General features: G+C 39.0%; 1 long non-coding RNA gene across 2 annotated transcripts in view; it reads left to right on the forward strand.

The window, feature by feature from the left end:
* Window positions 1-758: 758 nt before the first annotated feature.
* LOC141494974 (uncharacterized) overlaps window positions 759-25578 on the forward strand; it is a 44018-nt gene continuing 19198 nt past the window's right edge. The window contains exons 1-4 of one of the 2 annotated variants that reach the window (XR_012470603.1): window positions 759-840; window positions 10296-10353; window positions 13805-13880; window positions 19440-20499. This is a non-coding gene — a long non-coding RNA (uncharacterized LOC141494974). The remainder of the gene's footprint in view (window positions 841-10295; window positions 10354-13804; window positions 13881-19439; window positions 20500-25578) is intronic. The other variant, XR_012470602.1, reaches the window with a different exon arrangement.

Consider the following 25578-nt stretch of genomic DNA (forward strand, 5'->3'; position numbering starts at 1 on the left):
GGCTATATAAGGTGAATGAGGTCCATATAAGAAATGAGTATGCCAACCCAGGTTGAGAAGTATTGATAGATATCCCTGGAATCTTGCCTACTCTTTTTTTTTTAAGATTTTTCAAGGCAATGGGGTTAAGTGGCTTGCCCACGGCCACATGGCTAGGTAATTATTAAGTGTCTGAGACTGGATTTGAACCCAGGTACTCCTGACTCGAAGGCCAGTGCCCTATCCACTGTGCCACCTAGCCACCACCCCCCAACTACTCTCTAAAGGAGACTGTGATTCCTGCCTGGGGAGGAATAGGGAAAGGGACCACAAAACTGGGACCACTCTGGGTGAGAGGGGTATTAGATTAGAATTATTCTATCTTCCCCTTCCCCTTAAATATTGCTGGTGGCAACTAGATGGCACAGTGGATCCAGCACTAGCCTTGGAATCAGGAGGTTGGGAGTTCAAATTCAACCTCTGGCTATGTGACCTTGGGCAAGTTACTTATCCTTGACTGACTCACATCCAGGGTTATCTGCAGTCATCCTGATCCATAGCTGACCACTGGACCCAGATGGCTTTGGAGGAGAAAGTGAGGCTGGTGACTTAATACAGCCCCCCCACCAATCAAATCCAATTCACGTGCATGTCACAGTATCACCTCCCTGATGTCATAGTCTTCTTTGAAAATGAGGAACAAATATTATTATTAAATATTGCTGCTCTGAGGTCATAATGATTTCAGAACAAAAGCCACAATAACTGGTATACCTTAAAGGAAATATGGGCTCCCCAAGTTTAAACCTTCATACTAGACTCCTCATCACAAGCTCATTACACAAAAGATCATCACAAAAAGTAAGTAGGAATGGACCTTAGTGATTTTGAAGTTCATCCTCCTCTTTTTATAGAGGAACCAACATCTGCATGAGACTCTGAGAAAGTTAGGACTGGTTCAAGTTGTTTTGGACAAAAACCCTGAGGATCTTCCCCTCAGATTGTTTATTTTTATTTTTATTTTTTTTAGGTTTTTGCAAGGCACATGGGGTTAAGTAAGTACCTTTCCCAAGGCCACACAGCTAGGTAATTACTAAGTGTCTGAGGCTGGATTTGAACTCAAGTACTCCTGACTCTATCCACTGTGCCACCTAGCTGCCTCCTTGTCTTTATTTTTGATTAGGTAAAAAAAAAAAGACCATTCTTTGCTTCAATTCTTTCTCTAGCTTAACCTAATTACTGAATGGGCATTGACTCAAGAAAACTGAGACCTGTTAAAGGTCTCCCCATTACATCCAGGGTCATCTCCAATCATTCTGATCCATACACGGCCATTGGACCCAAGTGACTCTGGAGGAGTAAATGAGGTTGGTGACTTTGCGCAACCCTCCCTGACCTAAATCTTATTCACTTGCACGTCAGGACACCATATCCCTGATCATGGTCCTCTTCGAGAACAAAGCACAAACAGCAGCAACCACAGATAAGTCAAATAGCCAGGATTCAGATTCAAGTTTCCTTGACCTGATTCTGAATTCAGTGCTCTCTCCTCATTGCATCACTTGACCCAAGATGAAGAGGCTAAGGGCACAAGAGGAAAGCTTGTACTTTCTGTACTGGTCTTTTTGGAGAAGGAAGGTCAGATTGCCAACTGCTGAAACCACTTGATCCGAGCATTTTTACTGAAGCCCTTTAAGGTTTCCATTTGAGTGAAAGATAACTCAGGCAAGCCTCCCCTCTCTGTAAAGCCTCCCCCAAAGCCCCCAGTCCTCACTTCCAACAGTGGACCCACCCTCCTCTCAACACACATTGCATTTTCCAACTCATCCCACTCATCTTGGCCCTCAACAATAGACACAGTATTAAAACGGGGAATGTACTTAGAAAGCAAGTCCAGTTTTTTCATTTTACAGAAACTGAATGGATGAGAATTCATTGGAAGGGAGATTGTAGCTTGAGATCAGGACATTTCAAAGAGATGTTCTACCATAGAATCCAGAGTCTCAGAGGTTCCCAAGCTAGGAGGGAGCTTAGAGATCATTTAGCCAACTCCTTTTTAGAAGGGAAGAACTGGCACTAGATGCTTATCTGGCCAAGGAAGCCATGGAAGGGAGCCTGTATTTGATAAAGGACATCCTGAAATGATTTCCCCAGGGTCACACAGATAAGCAATCTAATGGGTTGTTACCTTTTCTTGTATATCCTTCAAGAGTGTTGTTCAAGACTATACAAGTAACAAGCAGAAGAGCCAGGTTTAAAGCCTATGTACTCTAACATTCTCCGCAAACTAATATTTAACTTAGCTATAGCATTTTTCATTTTTCAAAGTTCTTTTATATACTTAATTCCACTGTAATCATTAGAAATACATTTCCCTGTGAAATAAGGTAAAGCAACTACTATTGTCTTCCATTGTCAGTAATCTCTAAATTTTCTACCCCTGGGACAAAGTCCCTGTGACCCCCATCCTAGTTAAAACTCTGACTAGAGCCAACTAATACCATTAGGGTAGATGATGAGGGTTGTGTCATATTGTGCTATTGTTCTCTAAAATTATTAATCCGTCTAGTTTTCTTGGGTTGTTTGCTCTCTGATTGCAAACAGTGAAATCATAGATGTGGAGGATTTAGTAAAAACTCAGTATGAATGATAGCTTAGGCAGCAGTTATTTTCATCATCAACCACAGCTTTCATTATTTTTTTTTGACTTGTCAGCCAAGGTGATGGAACCAAAAGTGCACTGATTTTAAGAATCAGGAGACCAGAGTTCAATCTCACCTTCAATAGTTTCTAAAGTGAGATGAGAACTATTTAAAAAAAAACACACATTTTTTCTGATTTTTTTTGTTCTGAACATCACAAACACTAGATGAAATGAGCATTCCCATAGAGGAAATAGAAGAAGAGAATTCTATATGAAACTTCAAATCTCTACAAGAAAATTTTTTTTTAAAAATTCCATCCCTCCCTCCCTCCTTCTCTCACTCTCCTCTTCTCTCCCTAAAATGGAAAGCAATCACATATATGTTATATTTGTGCAATTACATAAAACATTTCCATATTAGTCGTTTTGTACAAGAAGACTCAAATGAAAGGAAAAAAATGAAAGAAAGTGAAAAACAGCATACTTCAGTCTGTATTCAAACAATTTCAGTTCTTTTCTCTGGAGACACAATGTGCTTCATCATTAATACTTTGGGATTGTCAGATTATTTTATTGCTGAGAATAGCTAAGCCATACATTGTTCTTCATAGAACAATATTGCTGTTACTGTGTACAATGTTCTCCTGGCTCTGTTTATATCACTAAGTATCAAACCACCTAAGTCTTTCCAGATTTTTCTGGAATCATCCTTCTTGTCATTTCTTATAGTACAATAATACTCCATCACAATTATATGCCACAACTTGTTTAGATATTATCCAATTGATGGGCATCCCTTTGATCTCCAATTCTTAGCTACCACAAAAGGAGGTGATATAAGTATTTTTGTATAAATAGGTCCTTTTCCCTTTTTTGGATCTCTCTGGGGTACAGATTCAGCAGTGGTGTTGGATCAAAGTGTATGTAAAGTTTTATAGCCCTTTGGGTTATAGTTCCAAATTGCTCTCCAGAATTGTTGGATCAATTCACAACTCCACCAACATTAATGTCCTAGTTTTCCCACAACCCCTCCCACAGTCAACATTTAAGGAAAATTTTTCTGATAATCAAAGCTATCCAAGAATGAAATGTACTATTCTAAGAGGTTAATGATTCCATTTCTGGAGACATTAAGAAGATCATAGAATCTTATCAATGAAAGGGACTTCAGAGATTCTAGAGTGTTTTAGTCTAACACCTCTCATTTTACAGAAGAGGGCAAATATAGGAGAATAAGGGAAGGAAATAGTTTTTTCTATTTTATTTTGTTTTATATTCCTAGTTCCTAGCATAATGCCTGACCCATGGTAGGCATTTTAAATATCTTTGTTGAATTGAATTGAAGAAAAAAGAGCCCCAGAAAACAGAAAAGTTTTACCTAACATCACAAAGGTCAACACAGTAGAGTCTGGATCTGAACCCAGATCTCCTGACCCTGGGTTTAACAATCTTTCCACTTCATCTCAGAGCTGGATCAACAATCACTGACCTGGGATATTCTAGGAGAAACTTGCTTCAACTTGGGTTTGGAATAATTGGCTTCTCCACCTCTGGGCAGTGTCTTGTGTGTAGTAGCAAGGACTTAATAAAAGTCTGGTGAATTCTGACTCATCAATCATTCCTTTTAGCCACACAGTTCCCAAACTTTAGTCAATGTGCATTCAGGCAAAGCATAATATTTTAAATAAAATGCACAAGGAAAATACAAACTGATTTGTACCATATGCTGATGTTTTTTATTTCCAGTGAAATGGAAATGGATTGTTTGGAGAATTTGCCAATATTCAGGCACTATCACTTCAGCAAATCTAATATTTCTTCCTGGAAAAGGGTAGAGAAAAATTGGCCTGGTGGAAAGAACCATCAAGCACAGTATCCTTGGTGTCACTGAGAAAGATCTTTCAAATGATTAAGTTGAGCAAATTAAGCCTGGAAATATAGACTATGTACATGTTCCAAAGTCAAACTGGTCATAAAAGCCTTGAAGATGATCTATGATGGCAATTGGATAGGGGAAGGGTATATGGTGGGGATTGCAACAGGGTGTAAGGATCTCCCACTGGTGCTGGCATTGACTGACCTGGTCTGAATCCTGGCTTAGAGACCTAGAATCTATGTGACCCTGGACAAGTCCTTCAATCAAAGAACTTTCTATGATCAAAACATTGTTCTAGGTACTGGGGCTACAAAGACAAATTGAAAAACTGACTCTGCCCTCAAGGAGCTTACATTCCAAAGAGAAAGACCCCCAGATAAAAAAGGTGCAAGATAAGACTGTACAAAGTAGATACAAAATGAAAATAAGGTGGAGCTGGAGGTAATCAAAAAAGGCTTCCTATTAGGGGGTGGCATTTGATCTGAGCTTTTAAGGAAACTGGACAATACAAGAGGCAAAGGTGGAGATATGAACAATTTAAGATGGGAATGGAAAGAGGAGAACATTGTGAAGGCAAACTTTGAATAGACGGAGAGATTAACCTCTCTGAGCCTCAACTTTTCTGTCAAAATGTAGATAATAATATAAAGTTGTGAAGAAAGTGCTCTGTAATAAAAACTGACACCTTTAAGTATTAGTGCACAATGAATGTAAAGACTGAATTATTATTGCTACTAATAGATTGGAAGTGGCAACTTTGGGGACTGGTAGGGGAAAAGTGGTTTATTGGATTATGGGATTTAGAGCTGATAGGGACTTTATCAATCAATAGGATTTATTAAACATCTCCTGTGTACCAGACCCTCTTCTGGGATCTGAGAGTACTAATACAATTAATGAAACAATGCCTGCTTGTAAGGTGACAACAAAGACATATCTACATCTCTTCAGAATAACTGTCCAGAGAATTAATTCAAGTACTTAGAGACTGCACAAAGGAGGTGGAGTACTCCGAGGTACCAGTGAGGAGGGAGTCAGGGATGTGCTGGTAAATGTTTAACAACCAGCTCCCTCAAAGAAAACAAAAGTGCCCACAACCACACTTTTTAATTTTCATCTACGCTATTAATATTTTTCCATCTCGTTCTTCAATTTGGACAACCAACAAAACAATAAATCAAACCTCAGTTGTAGCATTTGTCGATTTTCAAAGTGTAAATAAATGCTCCCACTAAAAATAGAACAGCTCTTCAGAGACATTTTGGGTTGGTTCAGCCCAGTTCTGGAGGGAGTACATTCCAACACAAAGCATAGAGATGGAGGATTCCTCCTGGAATCCAAGTCCAGAGAAGACTTGCTTCAGGTCATATAACTAGTAAGAAGCAGAGAGGGGCAAACATGGTAAGGGACCAGGGGAAATAGTCACTTTCCTGGAAGGTTTCCTGATCTGACCCAAAATAACAGTTTCCTGGAACTACTACCAACCAGCAGATACGGACCACAACCTGAAACTGGCAAAGACTATTTGGTTAGAGTAAAATGCATTTAAAACAAACAAAATAAAACAAAACTTCAAAGACCTAAAAAAAAATTGCTGTAATTGCCTTGGAAATCCTAGTGGAGCCTGACTCAGTTAAGGGTCCAGGACAGACACTTGTCATTTTGTATTTTTAACCTTCTTTATAAAGTGTGAGATTGCATCATACTTTGGAAAATAATGCCCTTGGGGGAACAGACTTCCAGGGTAATGAAGTGAGTCAGTCTTCATTGTAAAAGTCGCAACTCAAAAGACATAGAAATATGTACACACACATACATACATGCTTATCACATATACACATATGTATATGTATGATATGTGTATACAGATTTATTTATTATATGTGTAAATATGTGTATACACATATGAACACCTATATTTATGAACATGTATATATACAAATGTATATGTATGTATATGTATTGTGTGTTTGTGTGTGTATACATGTAACTCCCAACTGCGCAATGTTGAGCCAAACCATTGAGTTTAGTGGCTCCAAGATTCTTAGCCTTGCATTCCTCTCCTAGAATCACCATTCAAAATCACTCTTTATCATGTCCAGAAGATTCAGTGACCTCTGGCTCCTGCTGCATCATAACACTGCTAACATAACAGTAGCTTTTTAAGTTCAGCTGTGAAGAAATAGTGGATTTGGTGAAAGTCCAGGGAGTCAGCTTTCATGGAGTCTAGAATGATTCCATCTTTTCCTAGCTGAATGGCATAGGGCAATTGACTATCCCCTTGGAGTCTCAGATTCTCTCTCTGAAAAATTAAGCAGGTCAGATGAAATATGGCTCTTTCTGATTTTGACATTCTATGTTCTAAGAGCTCTTTAAGTTCTGACATTTATATTCTATGTCCCTTTCAGCTAGAATATTTTGCATTCTGAGATCCCTTCCAGCTCCAACACTGTAGAATCTAAGGTCCTTCAGACTCTGATTTTCTTTGTTCCAAGGTTCTTTCCAGCTCTGACAATCCACGTTCTAAAGGTCCTTTCAGTTCTGACATTCTAGAATCTAAAATTCTTCCAGCTCTGATTTTCTATGTTCCAGGGTCCCTCCCAGCTCTGACATTCTCTGCTTCAAGGTTCCTTCCAGTTCTGATATTCTCTGTTCTAAAGTCTCTTCTAGTTCTGACATTCTAGAATCTGAGTTTCTTTCAATTGGTTCCTTCCAGTTCTAATATTTTATGTTCTAAGGCACCTTCCAGCTTTGATATTTTAGGTTCTAAGCCTCTTCCAGCTCAAACATTCTATTTCCGAAGAAACCCTCAGTTTTGAACTAGAGGTTCTAAGGTCTCTTCTCTTTCTACGTATTCTATTACACAATGATTCTTTGAAATGGAATTCTTCCTCTTGAACTTCCTCCTGTACTCTTCACCCTAAATACTGCAGAGGAATAAGAAAGAGATATGTCTTTACCTTTAAATAATTAATGACTCTATAATGTATTGACCTCATCTATTAGAAAATAATCTCCTTGAGGGCAGGATGAGTTTTTTTCATCTTGTTATTTCCTCTCTATTTTCAGTCTATAGTGGTGACTTAAATATTTGTTGGACAAAATTTTGGCAAACCCTACCAAAAGTGAACATAATGCTTAAAAAAATTTCTATTTATAGCTTTCAAACCATTAGCTTCCCAACAACCCTGGGAGATGAATTATGCAAGTAGAGAGTGTTCTTTCCACTTTTCAGATGAGAGAACTGAAGTTCAGAGTGGTAAAGGGACTTACCCAGGAGGGTTTTTATTGATAGGAAGAGGAGTTTCACCTTTCCTCAAGGGACAACAGGGAGCTATTAAAGATTTTTGAGCAGAACAATATGACTGCTGTAATCTTTGCCTAAGAAAGATAACTATGGTAACAGCTGGTGGGGAGGAAAAGTAGAAGAGTGAACACCTCCTTGAAGGCTATTTCAATAATTCAGATGAGCATGAAGGTCATTGTAGCAAGAATAGAGAGGAGGCAATGATGGAGCAGAAAGTTGCTATGGAGGTAAAATTGACAGGGATTTGAGAGATGATATAAAGGGAAGAATCAATTTTGATTCTCAATTATAATAATAACCCCAAAGTTATTAACATGGGAAACTGCTTGTTAATCATGGTACCAGAGATAGGAATAATGAAGACAGTAAAAGGATAGGTTTATGGAGAAAGCTAATGAGTTTACTCTGATATATATTTGAAATGTGAGCCAAGATTCCAGAAACCCAGAAGGAAATATTTTGTTGGCAAGTGGAACAGTGGATGGAGTACTGTGGTGAGTCAGGAAGAACTGAGTTCAAATTCAGTCTCAGTAACTTACTAGCTATGTGATCCTGGTCAAGTCACTTAACCTTAGTCTCAGTTTCTTCAACTATAAAATAGGCATAATAATAATAACACCTATCTCTCAAGGGTTGTTGTGAGGCTCAAATGAGATACTATGAATATAGTGATTTGTCTCTCTTTGAGACGCCTCTAGACCCATATGAAGCCAATATACAACCTATACGGGTCAGTAACATAACCCTACACTCCACCTTTACTATACTTATATGTATATTCCATATTCCTAGGAACTAGGAATGTAAGGTCCTTAAGGACATAAATAATTTTGTATTTTAGTGCATAATATAGTGACTGACCCACACCAGACCTTTAATAATTGCTTGCTGAATGGATTATTGAACAATTGATTTTTTGAAAAATCAATCTTATATTAAGTCAAAATTTCCCTCTCTGTTATTGCCACCACTACCACCTTGGTGCTGCTTGGAAAAAGAACTGAACTCTAGAGCTGTCCAACAACAGAAGAATCTGCCTTTCAAAAACTGGCATCAAGGTGAGAGTAGGGAGGTTAGAGACTGACTCAGGCACAGGACAACTGATCTGAAAATAAAACTCCTGCCCTAACATGACATGCAGAACTTTCATCAAATGTAGACCTGAAATATATTTATTTGGCTGCTACTTATATATGTGTAAGACAGTATGCAAAGTTTTTGAGAATATGGACCACTTGACTTTTTGAATTTGTATCCCCAATACTTAACATAAGCACATAGTAGGCAATTTAAATAAATGCTTGTTGGTTGAATGAGTGATTGAATGCATCCAGTTTTCGGGTTCATTTTCTATCATACTGATTTAATTTCCAGGTTTTTCCTGCTCCAAAAAAGATGAATACATCCATTTTGTGTATAGGATGGTATCTGGGGCCTTGCAGTTGACCATTTCTGGGATTAGGATTATAGTGTCAGAGCTGGACATTCTCTGCCAAGAGTAGAGTTGGATCTTGGGAACCAACAGTCATGGAAACCAACTTCCCTCTATCCTTGGGTGAGGAAGCATGGTAAGATCAAAGAGAATTTAGAGACCCACTGGCCTAATTCATTTTTCAGAAAAGGAAACTGAGGCTGCAAAAGTGACCTGACCAGGGCCACTTAGGTAGTTAAGTGAAAGATCTGGGATTTGAACAGAAGTTCTCTTACTGAGTATCTCACAGTTTTTTACTGCACCATACATTTGTTCAGTTGGAACCTCAACATCCAGAAATGGTTTATGGAGTAGGTGAGTATACACCACAGACTCTCAGATTTCAAGATTTGTCTCATCATCATCTCTAGATTTAAATTACTATTAAATTTTATTTGGGAAATGGCACTCTAATGATGCCAAGATGCTCCCTGGTCCTCCAAATCATCATATTTAATAGAAACACCCTCCCTAGAGAGGCTATATGGTTGCAAATTCTTTGATACCACCATTTCTGAAGAATCAGTGGTAGCTAACCCAAAGGACAATGGAAAACCACTTGGATCATCCATATAGGGTAAAGAAAACTTCTGATACCCAATCCACAAGCATTTTGTTAAGAGTCCACTATGTGCTAAGGGAATAAAGACCATGAAACTCTATTAGACTGTGAGCTTCTTGTGGGCAGGGGCTGTCTTTTGCCTCTTTTGTATTCCTAGCAATTATCACAGAGTAGGTGTTTAACCAATGTTTAATGATTAATTACTTTCAAGAAGCTTACATTCTATTGGAAAGGGATGTGGTGAACCTAACATGCAAAACTATATGAGTTCATGGGTCCAAATAGAGGTACTGAGCCACCTTTTTATTTCCACATTTATACATGAATCTACCTTAACCACTAGTCAAAAAAAGACAATATCAAAGCTATAACTGGGGCAGAGCAACAAGGGTATGATCAGTCTTAGCTTATTAAAGTTACTTTCACACAAATGACTTCACTCGATCCTCTTAACAGCCCTAGGAAGAAGACATAGGAGAAGCCCAAAGAGGAATCATTATCCCCATTTGACAAAGTGAGTCACATAATCTCTGAAGTCAAACAGCTAATTGGTAGCAGTATCAATTTAAGAACTCAGGTCTCCTGATTCCTGGCATGTAAATCTGTCCATTTTTCTGTAATGTCAAGCGATACTAAGAGGAAAAGGCACTCAATCTATGGGAGAAATTAAAGTTGTCTTCATATAGTTTTACTGTGCATTTATTTGGGGATTGTACCATATTAGGTAAGACTATGTATAAAAGTAACCCTCCATACAAAGTGCAGTTCTTCCAGGAACTTATGATCTAAGACAGATAATAATGACAAGACTATGTGGACTAGGAGCACACTTTAAATTATTTTGAGTAATTTATGATGTAGCTATTCATGGAATTTTGTTTAATTCTAACATATGCATGTGAGATATCTTGTCTGAGAAGAGCCTTGAATCAAATGGTTTCTTAAACTCAATAAAACCTCCCAAGGAATTTATTATTCTCTTTCAAGTATACAAAGCTGCTGAAGAATATTTTTTTTAACAAATCCAACTCCTTTTTGCCATATTTTCAACAGATACCTCATATATATATGTATATATATATATACATATATATATATATATATATATATATATATGGAGAGAGAGAGAGAGAGAGAGAGAGAGAGAGAGAGAGCTCTTTCCTGGAGATGTTACAGATTTGAGAAAACAAACAAATGGTTCAGGCTGAGTGTTGATATTTTCTAAATCACTTTTTTCTTTAGTAAAAGCATTATTCATGATCTCTTCCATTCTTTTGGAATCTTCCATTCTTGAAATATCTCAAAAATAATTCTGGAATACTTACCTTAATTCTGGAATACTTATTATGGAATACAGTATCATTTCCAGCACAGACTTCTGCGTGTGCTTAATTCCTGACCTGCTTTGCCATTGCTTTCCCACTTACTTGGGAGAGAGTCCAAATGTGGTGGTTCTATTAGCATGCCAATGAGGTCAAATCACTGTAGAAATATTGCAGCTCTGTTCAATTTCATATCTGTTCATTGTCTTCCTTCTGCTTTCATCAACCAATACTCTTGGGATAGTCTGATTTAAATGAGTTAAATGCCAAACTCTTCCAGTTTCTTTTCTTCTCAACTACTTTTTCTTGCTTTCCTTCCTTGAAGACATCCTTCTCTGCAGTGTGTGTGTGTGTGTGTGTGTGTGTGTGTGTGTGTGTGTGTGTGTGTTTCATATAAGTCTACTGTCTCATTTTGTCTTTGGTTATCTCCCTACTTAGAGAAGAAAAATTGATTCACCAACACATTTTGGTCTCCCAATTGTGGTTGTCATTTTTCATCAGTTAGACTCTTCTAGGACATGGTCATAATCAGAGTCAGTGTCTTCACTTTTATCCTTTTCCCATTTGCTAGAATCAGCAGATGGTTTAAACAGTTCAGACTGGAGTTGCCATAATCACACACAAAGCCTTCTTCTCTTCTTTGTCCTTTTCTTTTGTGGTGTTTCCATTGACCTTTGTCCTATTCATCCCATGATGAAGTTGTGTGTTGAGAGAGTACTATGGCAGCTATCAATTCTTGTCTTTATATTTCTTTGGAAATAATACTTTTCTTCCTTTTCTTTTGCTCTTGTTTTGTTCTTCTGTGCTTTTCATTTGCAGAACTTTTTGATTCTTCTTAAAGAAAGGATTCATAATATAAAGCTGTCTGCCTTCTGAACAGTTGATAAACATTTGGTCCTTCTTATTCTTTAATCCCCTCAAAATATTTTCTAGCATAGCTTTCACTTTTGTCTATCGTGTGCTTTTTGGCATTCAAATCATTGAGAGCCATGATTACTTACTGCCACTGAGTGCTAAGTTATATGTTGATTTATTTGGGGAATCTTGCCAAGAGCATATACATATGTACATACCCACATGCACACACAGTAGCTGTGTTTTATCCAAAGCATCATGCTATTTCTTTATTTGTGACCCAATAATCTTTTTTTTAGGTTTTTTTGCAAGGCAAACGGGGTTAAGTAGCTTGCCCAAGGCCACACAGCTAGGTAACTATTTAGTGTCTGAGACTGGATTTGAACCCAGGTACTCCTGACTCCAGGGCCAGTGCTTTATCCCCTATGCCACCTAGCTTCCCCGTGACCCAATAATCTAAAGGTGTCTTAGCTCCAAACTAGACTGTAAGCATCTCAAAGGCAGGGACTATGCCTTGTCCCTTTTTATTTCTTACAGAGTTGCATAGTATCTATCCTTATAGATACTTAAGTACTTAAATGGATTGTGATCTCATCAGTGTGGATATATCCCTTCCAGCAAACTGAGGCAAACTGGAAACTCTTTGCTCCTTCTCTTCTTGGGGATATCTTGCCAATCTCTTTTGTATCAGTCTTCCAAATAGGACTCACTCATCTCCATAGAAACCTTCCTCTGATTCCTTAACTCTCTCTCAAGAGGATCAATGACACTGTGATTACCCATCTAACTTCTCATTCCGGTGACGTGACCAACCCATCTGTGCCTGGGTACTTGTGTGTGTGTTTGATGTTGCTTTTCAAGGGATGCAAGTTGCGGTTGGCAAGATGGCACATCCTCCTTTCATCCACCACACATCTTTCTGTTAATATCACCATGGGCATTTAATAGATATTGAGTTAGAATGAAAGTCCAGTTTAGAGTTGATGTTGTCTAGGCTTTCGCAGCTCTTTGATCACACGATGCATATATCTATCCCAGTTCTTTGGCACCTGTTTCTGATTCAGAACACAATTTTTCACTTCTCCAAAGAGCAAAGGGGAGGTCCAGCTGTTTTCTGACTTTCATAGTAGAGAATCCCCCAAACAGCTTCCAACAGAACTGTCTTAGTGACTCAAGCCATTGTACTGATTATTCTCTGATGAGTAGTCTGATCTGGCTAGAGATTCTGATCGAAATGCCTGGAGAAGATAATAAAATAATTATATTTTTACATGTAAACAGAGTGCTATTGTCTATAGAGACTTTTCCATTCAATATCTCACTTGATGATCACAATAGCTCTGGGAAAGAAGAGTATTCTTAGTATCTATGTCTTACAGAAAGAGGAAACCGAGCCCTAAAGTTGATGGGGTGCTGGAGCCAGCTCATATGAGGATTATTAAATTTTCAATGTGAGCATTTAAACCCTGGAAAATAGCAAACACTACAAATCAGAGCATGATTTAGTTTTGCTGATTATCTAGACAAGAAAGTGACAGGCAAAATATTAATAATATAAAGTTAAAAATATGTAGCATATACTTGTTTTGGAGAGTCAGTTGTTAAACATTTCCCAGTACTCCACTGCCTAGAGCTGTGTGTCTGAGGCCACCCAGCTGGTTAATGGACAAAAGAGAATTTAGGATTAAAGTCAGTAATTTAGGACAACAGTCAGTATCATAACTATCAATTTAGAACTGAAAATACTTTAGAGATTATTTCCATGAGTCCAACTTTTTCATTTTACAGATGGAGAAATCAATACCAAAAGAGGTTAAGTAACTTGTTTACGGTCATCTAAAGGCAGAATGGAAATTTGAACCAGGTAACTAGATTGCACACTGGACTTGGAATCAAGAAGGTCTGAGATTGAATCCTGTCCCAGATGCTTAATAAATGTATGAACCTGGATAAGTCATATAAACTCTCCCAGCCTCAGTTTTCTCATCTGTCAAATATGTCAAAGGAATCAAAAGAGGAGGGTCTTAGGGACTGTCCACTGGGTCAATCATCAATTGAGATATCACATGGTACCTTACCTGGTATTCTCACCCATGGAATCTTTCTTCTTTCCTAAATTATCACCCAAAGATACATGCCTTCAGCCTAAATCTCATCAAAGCTCTCTTTCTACACACACACAGAGAAGAGGGGAAGAGACCATGGTAAGAACGTTCTGTTCTTTACGCTGATAGTGGAGCATAGTTACGTAAGCACTATGCAGTTATCAGTTATTTGTTACTTCGACACCTCTACAAGGAGAGGAAACATCATGACCCCATTTTACTGGTGGGGAAATAGAGGTCAAGGAGTGATGAAACAATTCACCCAGAAAGTCAAACACCAAGAGAATGGGCTAGAGCAAGACACTATGGTGTAGGTGCACTCAGAAATCAGGAAACCCAAGTCTAAGTCCCAGTTTTATCATTGATTAGCCTTAGGCATATGATTTCTGGATCTCAGTTTTCTCATCTGCAAAATGATAGGTGGTTGGACTAGATTATCTCTGCAAATCTATAAACTCCCCAAAATGGAACCAGAAACCCTGACAAAATTTTGAGATTACTGATTCATTATAGGGCCATAGATGTGCTCTTTGGATCTCAGTTTCCTTACCTGTAAAGTGAGAGATAATTGGACTAGATCATCCCCAAAGTACCTTCCAGCTCTGATATTCTGGAACTATATAAACCTCCAAGTTAGAAGTAGAAACTCTGATTAATTGTGAAGTCTATTCTCATAGTGTGATAACAGAACTACAATCACAGCCTTACAACTACTGCTGGGTTTGTCTCTCCTTCTTAGCACCCCTTAGGCTTAAGGAGTCAGTCATTTTGGGAACTAAAAAAGTGTTCAAATCTTTATACCTTATGATTTTTGACCCTGAAGGTCTGCCATAGCTTAGGGTTTGATGGATTCAAAATTACCCTTAAGTTACGATTGATTCCCTTGGATGCAAGCATGTGAGCTGGCATTGAGTGAGTCCTTAATAAATGTTTATTGCTTTGGTACCTTAGATGGGGTTGTTATTTGGTTTTTTAGGGAAAATGCTGTGTGTGTGTGTGTGTGTGTGTGTGTGTGTGTGTGTGTGAGAGAGAGAGAGAGAGAGAGAGAGAGAGAGAGAGAGAGAGAGAGAGAGAGAGAGAAGGATTTTACTTCAATAGTCTCTTTGTTAGTTCAGGATCTGGCAAATGAAAATTATGACCATGGGATTGCTTAAGTACTGTCCGAGGGAGGGAAGGAAGGGAGTCCAAGGGCTGGCTGAAGAAAGGCCAACCACTGGCTGGCGTAAGTACGCCATCATTATCCTGGTATCTGTCAATGTACTGACATAGACCAGAGTCCCTTGGGGAAAGATGGCTTGTTTTTAACACAGTTGGGAATGGGGGTGGGGTGGAGAAAGGGAAAAGATTCTCCAACAATATTTGCCTTTTTTATGCTCAATCTTCCACAGGCTAATGAATCGCCAACTGGTGATCAAGGTTAAAACAGGCATCTAGACTAGTGCTTGATCAGGACCCTCAACTTATTAAACAAAGAGCAGTATTGATTGCTTTGTGTCATGGAAAGAGAGCAATTACCTAAAAGAGAAAACCCTGGGTTCCAGTCCTGGTTCTGCCATCAATCATTCAATGACCTTTGCTTCTCTGAGTCTCCATTTACTCACCTGTGAAAGAAGATAAGATCACATCTAAAGTTTTTTCCTACTTCTTTCATTCTGTGATGTAATATTCTGCATTCTCAGATTCTTTCAACTTTGATATTATGTTTTAAGTTTCCTCTCAGTTCTGATAGTCTGTGTTTGAAGTTCCTTCCTAGTTCTGATATTCTGTGATCTAAGAAATTCTGATATTCTGTGTTCTGTTTCCTTTCAATTTTAATATTCTATGTTCTAAGTTCCCTCCCAATTTGGATGTTCTACATTCATCCAGTTCTCACTGTTCTAAGGTTCCTCTTAACTTTAAAATTCTACAATCTAAGGTTTCTTTTGGTTCTAACACTATGTTTTAAGGACTATTTCATCTCTGTTCAACTACATATATTGATATCTCTTCCAGCTCTGGATTTCAATGCCATGCCTCTGTTGCAGCCTCACCTTGGGAATTCCTTCATGACTGGGACCTCCTCCTCTCGAAATATCTTCTTCCCCTATTGATGAGTTTCTCCTGGGGTTCTCCATTTCAGAGAGAGTGATCAGGCTGACCAACCTTTATTGTCTTACAGTTATACTTCTAACTTTCTGAACTTCAATACCTTGGATTCCCATGCCCATCCCACTTTTAACTCCCTTTTTGGTCTCATATCCCCCCATTTGAATGTAAGCTCCTCGAGGACAGGAATTGTTTACATTTTTGCTCAGGTTTATAACTCTAACATGGCACTATGTTCATATGGACTATTTGTGCCCATAACTGTGGTAGAGCCTTCCAAGATCCTATTGGTTGGATCAGCCACAGTTGTACACACTGTATCTTGACTCCAACATAGGATTGACCATTTTGGTCATATTTGAGAACAAAGGACACCTGAACAAATTGTTAGAACTTTCCTTGCCTTACCTCTGACTTTCCATATTCTTTGATCTCTTCCCTCTTTATAATTCTGTGTTCTGTGTATATCTTTTACAACTTATTTGCCAGATCTACCTACTTTATTCTTTCTACAAGGAATTCCTCAATCCTGGGTAGCTTGTTTTGTCCTCTGCATGCTAGACTCAAGTCTCTGGTCTCAACTCTGTCCTGCTATTAGTAACATGATTTCACTTTCACACTCTGGTGTTCCTCTGCTTCCCAAAGCCAGGGCTTGGATTGGGTCTCCTGGAGGCTTTGGCAATCTAGCTTTGGTATTCAGCCAAAGCTTAGTATTCTGAAACTGCCTCTCAAGGTTCCATCCAGCTGGCAGCTGGGGTGGGCCCAGGGAAGAGACAGGAGGAATCCTGAGGGGCTCATATGGGCTAGGAAACCAAAGTTTATAGCTCTAGCTTATATAAGGAACATTGCCAGTAGCCGACTATTCAGTGGACCTCTCCTCTCTTCCTCTCCTCTCCTCTCCTCTCCTCTCCTCTCCTCTCCTCTCCTCCCCTCTCCTCGTCAATCCATTGCTTTGTTGCTGGCCATACATGGACTACTCAATCATTAAATAGGGAACAGCATCTGTGGCACAATGGAAAGGTCATAGACTTGGGAGATACAAACAATAGGTCCCCATTCTGATTATACCTCCAACTTGCTAGGTGACTGAATAAATCACTTCTTTCTATCTCTCTATCTTCTGGGAAAGGAATAGGTTGGACTAAAATATCTTTCAGGTCTCTTGAAGCTCCAACATACCATAGTTTTAAACCATTTTCTTGCCTCAAAATTTCAGCATCTCCTGCCATTTCCTATGGCTTAACCTGCCTTACCCTGGCATTCAAGGCCTTCTACCCTTAACTAGTGCCCTCTTTTACAAAGCTTATTTTGTACCACAACCCCAATGTTCCAGAAAAATTGAGTTCCAAGCTGGGCCTAGAAACCAATTCTTCTTCATTTCTACCTTCCAGGATCAATGCATCAACAAGAATTCTTTAAGTTCTATGAACCAAACACTATGCTAAATGGGAAGCATTCAAAGACAAAGCTAAGTCCCTGCCTCCAAGAGTCTTATATTCTAATAGGGTGACAGCATATACATGTCTGTGTGGGCGTGTATATATATATATGACATACATAATATACATACATACATCTATGTTTATTGAACACACCCACACACAGACATATATTCCTTCCCTTCTGCCAAAGACTAAGGGGTAAAGAATGGGCAATCTCATAGTGGAGGCTATTGTGTGTGTGTGTGTGTGTGTGTGTGTGTGTGTGTGTGTACAGACATCTAGAAAAATACTTTGATAAGTAGACATACAAAACACATATATTCATATGTGTTTGCATAGACATAGATACACTAAATATAGTTGTAAAATAGAGAAGAAACACACACAGAAAGAGACAGAAACACAGGACAGAGATAGATAAAGAACGAAGCCCTAGGGGCTTTGGGAAAGGCTTCCCGAAGGAGATTCCGCCCCCCGCCCCCCAACTGAGCCTTGAAGGAAGAGAAGATTTAAATACAGCATTAAGACTTTAGGGACTGATGTATATGTATCACAGTCCAATGTAGGCTCTTTGAGGTAAGTGGGATGGTTTCTCTGGAGTCCCGCACAGGGCCCTGCTCCTTAGGAAACACTTAATTCATTTTATTTCTCCTCTCTTCCTCTCTTCTCTTCTCTCCTCCCCTTCCTTTATGATGGAAAGTACAGCGATACACTTGGAGTTAGGAAGATCTAGGTTTAGATTGCATTTGGGCAGGTGACTTTACCTTTCAGGTTCTCATTTTCTTCATCTGTAAAAATAAAGGATTGAACTAAATAGTCTCTAAGGGTCCATTTAGCTCTAAATCTACCATCCAATGGACCTCTTTTCTTTTCTTTTCTTGGTTTGTTTTGCTTCCTCTGCTCTCTCTTCTTACCTCCTTTCCTCTTCCTCTTTCTCTCCTCTTCTCTTCTTCCTCTCTTCCATTTGTTTTTTTTTTTGCAAGGTAATTGGGGTTAAGGTCACGCAGTTAGGTAACTATTAAATTCTGAGTGTGAATTTGAACTCAGGTCCTCCTGGCTCCAGGACCAGTGCTCTAACCACTGCAGCACATAACTGCCTTCCTCTCCTCTTTCTTGCTTTTCCTCTTCTTCTCCCTCTCCTCTCCTCCTCTTCCTCTTCATCTTTCTTCTCCCCGCTCCTTTCTTGTCTTTTCTATCTTCTTCCTTCTTCATTCTCTGCTCAAAGATCAAAAGTGTCACATAATAGAGGGGAGAAAAACGGACAGTCTCTCTGCTAGAACTCCCTGGTCAGGTTTATTGTGTCCATTTTCCACTGGAGGAAACTGAGTCCCAAAGAGAGTGGTGGGGGCTGGGAACAGTCAGCGATACCATTCTAATTCTCATTTACTCTCTCTCCTGGCTTTTGGGTTTCTAGGCCTGTAGGTGCAGTTGAATGTCTGGAGCAGCCAGTGTTAATGGGGAGGATCAGTTTATCTAGGATTGGGGGCTGTCTTTTTGGCTATGAAAATAGTTCCTTGGTATCGCAGCCTGGAAATAATGCAATTTATTGATTTTAAAAATGCCTCTCTCACTGGCTACAGCAGGTCTAGTTCTTCATGATGCAAGAATGATGCAATGTTACATGGAATGTTAACAGGCAATGGACTCGAGGTCTATCCAGGACTAGCCTGTGGGTGGTGGGCTTAGTGGTCAGAGCACAAGGAGGTCATGGGTTCATTCCCCTATGGGGCAGGTTAGTTATACTCTCTCCCACAGGCACAATCTAAGTTATAACTCTCAACTTTCCTTTAGATTGAGCTGAAATCTGCCTTCCCGTGAGTCCTTCTCCAAATGCCCCAGTTCTGTCTTCTGGGTCCAGGTATAATCCCCCTTTTATATGGCAGTCCAAGAGATGAAGACCGCCATCATGTCCTGCCAGGATAAACATCCCTGGATTCTACAGTTGATCTTGGCAGAGCATGGCTTCAAGGTCTCCTCTCTTCCTGGAACCCTGAATACCCCCACCCCTGCTTGTTAATATTGACTTCTCCAACTCACTCACCCACCAGGACTGCATGTGCTGCTATTATGCTGATCTCTTGAGCTGCCTAGAAATAACATGAAGCCTTTACCAAGTCTCATAAGCAAACTCCCACCATGAACAAGAATCACAGATGCCCCACCTTGTAAACAAAGGCAGCCAGTATGATGTAGAGGGGAGAACATGATTCCTGGAAGATGTGAGTTTGGGGCTTAATTCTATCACTTCTTAGAGGGGAAACCTTGGAAAAGACCTTGACATCTATCTGTTTCCTCATCTGTATATGTGTTAAGTGGAAAGTATTGTTGAAATATCAACTAGTATTGAAAAGGAAAAAAAAACAAGGAAAGCACTCTGCATTTTGTTTAACAAAGATGTCATAACACAGGCACTAGCTTTAAACTGTGCCTGGAAGAAGGGTGGATTCACACTGTGCCAACTAAACTATCTCTTTCCTACCCTTAGAGAGGAACAAAGAGAGTCTGGTGCCATGGGATGAACCATTCTCCAATATTTCATTGGATCTTAGGTTCATTGATGTGGTGATGAAACATTCCCTCTACCAGACCAGAACATAGACCATTTAAAGCTGCTTCCTCTCTGGGAGGCTGACCTACCCAGGGCTCATCAGCACAGTACTCTGACGACCACAGCTACCTGGCCTGGACCTTTATGATATGATCAAAACACTTCTACCACTGAGTGAGAACACCATCCACCAGCCAGGAAGCTACAAAGAAAACAACAGGAAATTCCTCTCCAACGTCCCTGCAGCTATGAAAGGCCATTGCATGGATATGTGTATACTTCACCCTAACAGGATTTGTTCTGGTTAGAACAGCAATGATTTATATCAGATAATTTTTTAAAATGTCTTAAACCTTATAATGAAGAAAATACATGCTTCCCAGGAAGTGAGTAGCTATCAAGGGATAAGTAAGTGATGCAGTGGATAGAGAATTGGGCCTGGAATCTGGTAGACCTGAGCTCAAATCTAACCTCAGTCACTTATGAACTGTGTGACCTTAGGAAAGTCACTTAATCTCTATTTGTCTCTGTTTCCACCTCTGTGAAATGGGTATAATAATAATAATAATAACACCTACCTCTCAGAGTTGTGAGGGTTAATGAGATAACATTTTAAATACTAGGTAGACTCCAAGGACAACTAGCTCAGAGTTCTGAGCCTAGAGTCCAGAGGACTTGAGTTCAAATTCAAACATGGATTCTGAAAAACTTCTTCTCCATCAAGGGAGTAGGCCTCAACTTGAGATGGCACTGGCTATCAGACAGCCCTCCTAGGAGATAAGTCCAAGAGCACCTGACGGGAGGGATGGCTCCTTCCAAATTCAGGATCTTTGTGCCTTATCAGTTATGCCCAGATCACAGCAAGGCAAATGCGAATTATACTAAAAACTACACAAAGCAATGTAATTTCCCCCCTCCAGGATGTGGGCACTATCCAGGAACTGTTTATAAGAATTAGAATGTTGAGATGGCTTTTTTCTGAGCATGGATGATAAAAAAAAAGGATTTTCCTTCATCTGCTCTTTCAAAACAAGACTAATGTCCTCTGATTACTTCCTATTGGCTACAGTAACTCAAGGATTTCTTTTTCCTGCTGATCATGATGATTTAAGGATTCCTGCTTCCTATTGGCCATGATGACTCAGGGACTCTTTCTTCCCATATCCTTTCTATAGCCATGATGACTCAAGGATTCTTATTTCCTATTGACCATGAGAACATATTGATTCCTAGGTGACAAAAAGGTCTTTTCATTGGTCAGCTACCCCAAGACTTTTTTCTTCCCACCATCTTGAAATATTTCCAGATTATTCTTTCTGATCTCTGGAGGATCAGGAGGACTACCTACCATTTGTGTCTTCTTTCCTTGACTAGGGCAGCTAGATGGTACAGTGGATAGAGCATTACCTTGGAGTCAGGAGGATAGGAATTCAATAGACACTTACCAATTACTAGCTGTGTGACCTTGGGCTAGTCACTTAACTCTGATTTCCTGGCATCCAGGTTCATTCCCAGGCATTCTGATCCATATCTTACCCAGTTGATTTTGGTTTTTTTTTGTTTTTTGCAAGGCAATGGAGTTGAGTGATTTGCCCAAGATCACACAGCTAGGTCATTATTAAGGGTCTGAGGTCAGATTTGAACTCAGGTACTCCTGACTCCAGGGCCAGTGCTCCATCTACTGTGCCACCTAGCTGCCCCAACCCAGATGATTCTGGAGGAGAAAGTGAGACTGGTGACTTAGCACAGCATTCCTTCACTCAAATCCGGTTCAGGTGTTTGTCATGCCATCATATGTCTGATGTCATGGTCTTCTTTGAGAAAGAAGGTCAAGCACCATCTTTCCTTGTGAAATCTCCAAAAAAGAATTAGCATCTTTCCCTTCCCAGGCATCTAAGCAATGACAACAGCAGCAAAAGCAAATTGACCTAAAGGGACAGGGATTGGTCATCCCCTGGGGTTTCAACTGAGTAGAACCTGATTCGACAAGGTGCTAGGTAAAATTATCCAAATACATTACTTTCATTATTTCATTTAGGTCTCACAACAAGTCTAGGAAGTAGTCATACTTGGTATTAGCATCCCCAATTTTATAGATGAGCGAGAATGACCTAAAAATATTAGGTGATTTGGTACAAGGGCACTTGGCTAACAATGGTTGATGTGTGATATGCATTTAAGCCTCTCTTGACTATCTTTCCAGACTTATTCTATGTTATTCTCTTTTATGCATAAAATAGTTCAGCCAAACTGGCCTTCTTACTTGTCTCTCTCTCTGTCTCTCCTTGTCCCCAAGGGACAAGCTGTGCCTCATGACTTGAAAGCCATCTCTTTTGAGGGGATGCCCATCAATTGAGGAATGAGTGAACAAGTTATGATATATGAATATTATGGATTCCATTGTTCTATAAGAAATCATGAATGATTGGACTTTAGAGAAGCATGAAAAGAGTTGATGAACTGATGCTGAATGAAGTGAGCAGAATCAGGATAACAGTATCCACATTAACAACAACATTGTGAGATGATCAACTGTGATGGATGTAGCTCCCCTCAGCAGTTCAGAGATCTTGGACAATCCTGAGAGACCTGCTATGGACAATGCCATCCACATCCGGAGCAAAAAACTATGGAGTCTAAATGCAGATCAAAGTATACCATATTTACTTTTTCCTCATTTTTTTTAGGTTTTTGCAAGGCAAATGGGGTTAAGTGGCTTGCCCAAGGCCACACAGCTAGGTAATTATTAAGTGTCTGAGACTGGATTTGAACCCAGATACTCCTGACTCCAGGGCTGGTGCTTTATCCACTACACCACCTAGCTGCCCTCCCATCTTTACTTTTTAAAACTTCTTCTGTGTTTTTCTTTCTTACTCATAGTTTTTTATCCCCTTAGTTCTAATCTCTCTTTTACAACAGAACTAATATGGAAATATGTTAAACATGATTGTACATATGCAACTTTTACCAGATGGTTTGCTGCCGTGGGGAAAAGGGAGGGAAAGGAGAGTGGTAGAAAAATGAGGAACTCATAAACTTGCAAATAGATGAATGTTGAAAACTACCTTTGCATATAATTGGGAAAATTAAATTAAATCTAAAAAAAGAAAGCCCTGTCTCCTCACTTCTATCTCTAATTTCCTTCAAAATTGAGCTAAAATATTACCTCCTATGTAAGGTCTCTCCTGATCCCCACATACCCTATCCCCAGTTGTCAAAAATTACCTTAAATATATTGTATTTATATATTTGCAAGTGTTTTTTTTCTACTCACTAAAATGTAAGCTCCTTGAAAGCAGGGACTATTTCATTTTTATATTTGTATACTCAATACTTAGTACATAGCACTTAATAATGTCTGTTGATTGATTGTTCTCCATGACTAGTGTTTTCTTTTTTTGTTTGTTTGTTTGCTTGTTTTTTAATTTAAGGCAATGGGGTTAAGTGACTTATCCAAGGTCACACAGTTAGGCGATTATTGTCTGAGGTTGGATTTTAACTCAGGTCCTCCTGACTCCAGGGCCTGAGCTCTATCTGCTGCACCACCTAGCTGCCCCTCATGCCTAGTTTTTTCTTCTCCACTTTTCCTCCCTTGGTTCACCTCTTTCTGATGGCATCTCTGGTGCCAGTAGCTCCAAACATCATTTGGATAAAGTTGGAGAGACTTCAAAGGAAGAAAGACTTCCTGACCTCAATCAGTGCTTCTTTGCCTAACCTTCAGGGTGCACATGGGGGACTTGGCATTGCTTCAGAGTTTGCACCTTGGCCCCAGTTTAAAGGATTTAGAGCTGGAAGAGACCCTGAAATCATCTAGACTAACTACTTCATTTTATGGAGGATTAACCCAAATTAATGCCATTTCCTTTTTTGACAGAGTTACTAAACTGGTAGATCAAGGAGATGCTGTAGGTAGAGTTTCCCCAGATTTTAACAAAATATTTCATGTCTTCCCTGTTGTTATTATAGAAAAGACAGATGGAGGTAGAACAGACAGTAATATAACCAGCTACTTGAGATTCATAGAGTAGTCATTAATAGTTCATTATCCCCTTGAATATGTGTCTCCATTTAAATGCCCTAGATATCTATGCTGAATACTACACAGATTGATTAGTTTTATTTAAGTCTTATCAGTGACCTGGATAAATTCATAAATGTCATGCTTATCAAGTCTGCAGATGACGTGGAACTAGCAAGTGAATTGTTAGCAAGGCAGAGTAAAAATGCAAAGAGATCTTGATAGGGTAGAACTTTGGACCAAATCAAGCAAGATGAAACTGAATTGTGATGTGTAAAATCAGATACTTCGGTTTGAAAATTCAACATCCCAAGTCCAAGATAATGAAAGGAATTGATAAATGTTCTAAGGATATGAATAGGCAATTTTCAGACAAAGAAATTAAATCTATATATCACCATATGAAAAAATGTTCTAAATCACTATTGATTAAAGAAATTTAAATTAAAACAACTCTGGGGTGCCATCTCACACATATATGACTAATGTGATAGAAAAGGAAAATGAGAAATTTTAGAAAGGATGAGGGAAAAATTGAGAAACTAATGCATTGTTGGTGGATCTGTGAACTGATCTAACCATTTTGGAGAGCAGGTTTGGAACAATGCCCAAAGGGCTATAAAACTGTACATTTTCCTTGACCTATCAGTACCATTACTAAGTGTGTATACAAGAGCAGGTTTTTGAAAAAAGAGGAAAGGACCTTATGTACATAGTATGTATAATAGCTTTCTTGAGTGGCAAAGGATTGGAAATTGATGAAATACCTATGAATTGGGGAATATCCATGAATAAGTCTATGGCATGTGATCATGATGAAATACTGTTGTGCTATAAGAAATAATGAACAGAATATTGTCAGAAAAATTTGGCAAGATATTTATGAACTAATGCAAAGTGAAATGAGCAGAACCATGAGAACACTGTACAGAGTAATTCCAATATTGTATGTAGTTATTTTGAACAGGACAATGATTCAAGGAAATTTCAAAAGACTATGATGAAAAAATGCTGTCCATCTTTAGGGAAAAGTCTAACAGAGACTAAATGAAGATAAAGCATTTTTTACTTTCTTTTTCTTGTTTATCTTTCATAACATGACTAATATAGAAATAAATTTCGCATGACTCCAGAGGTGTAATCTGTATCAAATTGTTTGCCTTCTCAAGGAGGGAGTGGGAAGAAAGGGAGAAAATCCTGTTTTCTTTAAATGAATGTTAAAATTTGTTTTTTACATGTAATTGGAAAAATTATACATACATATAAACATATGTGTGTATATTAAATTATGGAGGAGGGGAAAGAAGTGAGATTTTCTCCATTAACTCCTTCTAACAAAATTAAAAATGCACCAGATCAAATTC

Source organism: Macrotis lagotis, chromosome 8 (assembly GCF_037893015.1).
Source record: "Macrotis lagotis isolate mMagLag1 chromosome 8, bilby.v1.9.chrom.fasta, whole genome shotgun sequence".
In the NCBI taxonomy this organism is placed as follows: domain Eukaryota; kingdom Metazoa; phylum Chordata; class Mammalia; order Peramelemorphia; family Peramelidae; genus Macrotis; species Macrotis lagotis.